Source organism: Frankliniella occidentalis, unplaced genomic scaffold (genome assembly GCF_000697945.3).
Source record: "Frankliniella occidentalis isolate FOCC.00 unplaced genomic scaffold, Focc_3.1 Scaffold107, whole genome shotgun sequence".
Classification (NCBI taxonomy): domain Eukaryota; kingdom Metazoa; phylum Arthropoda; class Insecta; order Thysanoptera; family Thripidae; genus Frankliniella; species Frankliniella occidentalis.
In genome coordinates, this window is record NW_026267236.1 from 997,215 (window position 1) to 1,003,396 (window position 6,182).

At 53.2% G+C, this 6,182-nt stretch overlaps 1 protein-coding gene across 2 annotated transcripts in view; it reads right to left on the reverse strand.

The window, feature by feature from the left end:
* Window positions 1–6,182, reverse strand: part of LOC113203195 (GTP-binding protein REM 1) — a 58,037-nt gene that overhangs the window by 47,514 nt on the left and 4,341 nt on the right. The window lies entirely within an intron of this gene.

Genomic DNA, 6,182 nt, shown 5'->3' on the forward strand with positions numbered 1-6,182 from the left:
AGAGGAGGGTGGTTGCGCTCTGGTTGTGCCACAGTGACTGGCCTCACCGCTCGTTCCGCCTTATTCAATTATTCCAGAGTCGTGCGTCTCTCCAGCCGCACGGCACAGCGGAGACGAGGCACCCGCTCCAGCTTCCTCAGGAGGGGTGCTTCACTCCCTTCAACGTAAGGTATCAAAATCGGTTTCCAAACAGCCGGTATCTGGCTGGTATCTAGAAGCATCATCACTGGCAGGCCATAAACAACACGAGCACCCAGTGCATTGTGTACTCGGGGTGGACCGGGTGCGCGAGTAGGTGCAAAGCGGCAGGGAAGGGTTTACGAGCCCCGAGCCCAACCCCCGGGGGCGCTCGACGGGGACATAAGAATGTACTTCGCGTCATCGGGCACGGTGGGGCAGGGGTGGAGAGGCGGAGACCCGCTGGGACGAGAGCCACTAGCGGCGGGGGGCAGTGGGCCGCGCAGTGGGGGCCGGCCCGCCTTGCCTCGGACAACCCCCGGGGCGGGGGCGGCCACAAACAGCGTCATCGGAGGCTCCATGAGCGTCGGCGCCGTAAAAATAGAAACGCACGCAGCGACCACACGGACCACGGCCTAGGCTCGTGTGGATAGCTGGGGGTGGTGGCTTGGGGCGCGACGGGGAGAGGGGGACGTCCAAGTGCGGGCGGGCGAGTCATGCAACGCAATGTAACGCTTCACAATGAGCGGGACTCAAAACTCTGCAACAATGTCGCGGGGTTTCATCGCCTTGTTCCGGTCGGGAGAAGAGGAGCCCCGCCCGACGGCGTTATACTGCTGGGGCACACTGCACACTATAAGAAAAGCTCACGGTATGTATTTCACCGTAAGCTACACTGACACCTGCAGCACTGCTGCTTTCGGTGAAATTATACCCTAATGTTGAAGTGATAAGGATAAGCTCTCGTATGTTGCTGTATATGTTTTGGGTATCAGCGCCGCCAGGGTTGGTTAGGTATGTGCGCCAGGCGCGTCGCAGCGCAAAGCGCAACAGTGCTTCGCGGTGCTTCGTGATATGTCGTGAAGCATGTTACGCGAGACGTGGCCTGGTGTTCTTTGAAGTAACGTTAACATTACGAGCGGTGTACAACCCCGACAAGGAGGAACCATTTCAAGTGTAAATCTCCAATTTAGTTCAACTTTCGAAATCAAAAGGTAATTTATAAGTCGTTATTAATGATGTATAACTTTCGACAAAACTGAGTTATTGGGTAGCAAATATACTAAACCGCAAAGTAGCGGCCAAGTCAATTTGCAAGCGTATATTTGCCGTAAAACGATAGAAGGTGTTAAGTTTATTATCAATAATGATGACCCCTTTTTTATCAGTCATTGCCGTTCGGGGCAGAAGAATTTTCGTTTGTCAGCATGAGAAGTGACCTTGACGTCCCTATGGTATTTTGGGTACTCCCAATTAGACAATCAGACACGTCGGATCAGACGGACCACAGATTAATAAAAAGTGATAAAGATTCCCTTTGTTTCGCTTTACGGAACGGCACCAAAAATTCGGTCGGGTCGGCGTCTGTTTACTCACAGAGGAGCAACCAGCGGGCCGAGGTCGGGGGGATAATGATTCCGTTGAAAAGCGGAAAGCTGCACAGAATACGCTCCTGGCTCTGCACTGTTCTGCACTTGCTTACCAACTTCTGGACGCTCTTGGCCTCGGCTGGGCCGGGCCGGGCGCCCCGGGGCTGGGGGCAGCAGGAATGAGAAACGACAAAGTTATGAAAAGCACCGCGGAGCGCGCCTCGCGCTGAACGTGACGCCGGCCGCCGGCGCGTTCTCTTTGGCGCGAGGACGGCAGCCGGGGCGCTCCCAACTCATTTATGTGGAAAAAAAAAAATTAAAACACAAGAGACTCGCGAACAGAAGTCCCCCGCGTGTCACGTGAAGAGCGGGCGGAGCAGGCAGAGCAGGCGCACACTGCGACTGGTGTGGGTCCAGCTCCACGTTTTTAATTGGGAGGTGGCATCAAAGGAGAGGTAAAAAATCATTTAGAGAGAGAAAGAAAAGAGCGAGAGAGGGAGGGAGAGGGGGAGAGGGAGAGAGAGAGGGAGAGAGAGAGGGAGAGAGAGAGAGGGAGAGAGAGAGAGAGAGAGAGAGAGAGAGAGAGAGAGAGGGAGGGAGAGGGAGAGGGGGGGGGGAGGGAGAGGGGGAGAGGGAGAGCGAGAGGGAGCGAGGGAGAGCCGAGAGGGAGAGAGAGTGGGAGAGAGAGAGGGGGGGGGGATGCCTTTTCTTGTGTGATGTGTTTAAAACTGGACGGAGTTCGGAGTTCTCTCGCGCCATGCGTGTCCCTCGGGGCCTTACTTAGGGCGCCCTCACGTCAGGGCTCAGGACCTGCTGCTGCTGCTGGCGGCTCGGCTCTTGAGCGGTGTTTTATTTGGGTGCGCGCGAACCGCGCCTACACCACGTCAGGCCACCCCTTGTATGGAATGTGCCTATGACCTCTTTGTCCGCCCCCTCACCTCCAGGGGCCTCCCTCAACCATCCCTCTATATCTACTACCTCTCTCTGCTCCCTTGCTCCCTCGCTCGCTCGCTCTCGCTCGCTCTCTCTCTCTCTCTCTCTCTCTCTCCACCCGCCCCTTTACCTCGTCCCAAATTCCATCGCTCCGTTGCCTTGTGTGCCCCTCACACTTCAGGGAGCCCCCGCCCTCCACTCAAAGGGGTGTGGTGACAGTGCGCGCCCCTGTAGGTGTGTGTGAGTGAGTGTGTGTATGTCAGTGTGTGTGAGTGTGTGTGTGTGTTTTGAGTAAGTGTGGAGGAGAGGGGTGAGGGTGTTGATGTGCGGGAAGAGTGAGTTTGGCGGTGGTGCGGGAGACAACACAGTCATTGCTCCACATCGACGCGCCACACAGAAACGTCGAAAAGCCGCTCCGACAACCCCACAAACTCTCCAGGAATGTGTCAAATAAGTCGGGTGAAAGGCGTGTTGTCTGGGTCGGACGACGGACGACGTCTTTGTCAAACGCGGAGTCTGAAGAGCCATCACCAATGGACAAAAATGTGCTAAAATTCACGAAAATTAAGTTGACCCACATTTGTGCGTGATCCGTTGCAGCTGAGAAATTATAAACTAATGATTGGCCTCGCTCACTTTCTCGCTGTCTTACACTACGACAATATATTAAATTTTGTGCATTAACTGTAAATGTAAACTTGTTAGTTTACCTGAATAAAATTAACCACATGTGTGTCCAATTTCGTGCATAAATCCGTACGAACGAATCACTACATTCGACATGTACGAAAAAGTAAATTCCCATTCAATGTGTTGTGTAGTTTTCCAATCGCATACTGGCGAGCCGGGCGGCCTGCCTCTATGGGCTTGGGTGGGCTTGCGTAAAGTCCCTAACCTCGGGGATAAGAACCTCCGTCACTCGCCATTACGAACCTGTCAATATCAGCCTTTCCAAGCTCCCATGGCGCCTGATGGGTAGGCAACATCGTGCCTGAAGTGCATGCGTGTGTTGCAGGGTGGCCTATCCCGAGTCTGGCAGGCGCCGAGCTCCTGTAATTTGCCGAATAAATCTGAGAATCTAACGCACTGTTTACTTTCTCGGACGATCGCCTGAAGTGTGGATGTTCTAAGCCTTCCTCTTTGGTCGAGATGGGGCCAATCCCGAAACTCGACCGAGAGGTTGAGGTTCGAATGTACTTGATGGCAGACTCACGCTGCGCACTTTCGTAGCTATGCTGTGCCGCATGCACTCGTGAGGGTGTCTTGCCTACTCGCCATAATGAGCCGTGGGCAGCGAGGATAAGCAAGATTGGCCCGCCCGCTGCTGGCACCCTTGTATGCGGTACAACATAACTACAAAAGTCAGCGGCGTGAGTCAGCCACCTACTCACTAAATGGACTTATATATTTTATTTGTACAAACTTGAGCAATCAAATTTTTTTGCACAAATTTCTGCATTAATTTGAAAACTTTTGTGCATTATTAAATTGTAGGAAATCATGAACTTTGTCTTAGAAATTTGTGCGAAACGAAAACGTGGGTTTGTCTTAGTGGGAACATTTGCACAAAAACATACAAATACATTTCGTGTGAAGTACAACTCCTCCAAGCTTCAACTGAGGCACTATTTCTAGGGCTTGCGGATGTCGACTCGACTTTTTTTTTTTCCTAGATTTACTACCTCGACGAAAAGAGCGAATTAGAATACCACAACCCCTGCATAAATACGGAAGCATGCATTCCAGTGGGTAGTGCGAGACCATGTATTTCTGCGATGGCATAAGATGGCATTGGTAGACAACATTCTTCCGACCTTGCCTCGCTTCGCCGCGCTCGCACTGGTTCGTGTGCCCTGTGCCCTGTTGTTGCAGGTCACCCCCCCCCCTTTACCCCATAGCACCGCTACGCAGCGCCTCTTCCGCCTCATCTATCTTTTAGTCGGTCACGTCTGGCAATGTGAATCCCATAATCCAAATTTGAAAGCGGCCCCGGGCACATGGCTTCACAAGCTGGCAGGGCGGCGCCGGGCGTCCAGACAGCCGAGATTAATCCCCCAGCCATTGCAATTTTCTAATTGCACACCCTTCTCTCCCTCCTCAGCCCCCCCCCCTCCCGCCCCCCACCACCTCTTACTCCGGTCCGCACATCTCTGCGTAGTATACAACGGGATAAAGCCCAGGCAGGCGCGGCCCCGGTCCAGTTCTTTGCAGCTGGTGCGCGGCCACGCAATCCCCTCGGCGACGGTTCCAATAATCGCCCCGATTTGGCTGTCCTGACCAGACGAGACGGCCGACTCCTTTTATTCACTTTTTTTTCAGACGAGCACGGACCGGCAAGGCCGAAGTGGAGAGTGAGTGGACGTGGACATGGGGCAAGGGTGTGGTTTTCACCCCCCCCCCCCCCCCTAAAGCACACTACGGTCAGACTGTGCACTAGACACGCAAGTGTGCGAATGTCGCGCACTTGCAGGTGCGTGAATGCCCATAGTCGCACACTTAGCGGAAAACGTGCGAGCTTTCCAATGTTATTCTCTCACTTGTGCCTCCATATGAACGAATGACGTTCACACCACACACCAACAAGAGTTTGGTGCGCGACATTCACACACCTGGCAGGTAAATTGCCGGTACCATCATTGGGGGCGCTTGTGAGCATACGAGGGCCTCCACCACTTCGCCGCCCACCCGTTCCGCCGCGCCGTGGCGGCTGCGTCTGTTCGTCAACCGGCGAGACAATGGAGCTGTCAAAGCAAAGGGGTAGCCTGGTGCCCGCGCGTCGGTGGCCAACCCGTCACACCGAGTCGCCATCATGCCTTGTCAACACGGTTTCGGTTTCCCAAACTGGCTCAACTCCGAGCCAGGCGGTGCTGGCTCTTGGACGTTCGTTATATCGGTACTGTACACTCTCGGACCTATACTGATTTTCTTAGTATGTATTTACGTGTTATACTGAATGACTAAGTTTGTTAGTTACTCTACATTTTGTTGGCAAGTAACTTTCCGGTTCTAACTTCAACTCTTTATAATTCAAGATGTCAATCAGTGTGTTTCCCCTGTGAAACTCCTTCGGTTTCCTTTGAAACCCGTGACCTTTTCTTAAAAATGAGAAATCAGGGCAGCAGTGAAACGATTTAGCACCATCACACAATTACCCAAATCCACAAGCGCGCCTAACAAGTTGAGCGCAACGGGAGAGTGGGGAGAAAGCGGACCCCAAAGAAATACAATCAGCAAAGCACTGCACTCGGCACGCGTCAAATCATCATTTCAAGGTTTTGAACAGCGAGGTGATGAAAGGCGATTGAGCGCGCAGGCGTGTCGGCGTGGTGACGGCGGTGACCTGCCGCCAAAGTGGCACCGTCAAAGACGCCACGCCAAATCAAAGCAGCTTAACGGTGGGCTGTAAACGATGTGCTCGTCGAGTCGCCGAGGCTGTTCGCGCGGGGCTCCCCCTCTCCGTCTCTTACTCCCCCCCCCTCCCCTTTTCTTCTGACCCTTTCCTCCGAGGGGTGCCCAACCGATACCCAACTCGGACGATCGTGTCTAAACAAAATTGGTAATCTGTCGACATTTCTTGTTAACTTCTCTGTAATCCTTCGCGAAAACCGTATAATTCGATGTTACTCTGAAAGGAAATAGCAGGCTGCTAATCACCAGCATTAATCTTTAGTATAATACATGGTAGTGAGGTAATCATCAAGT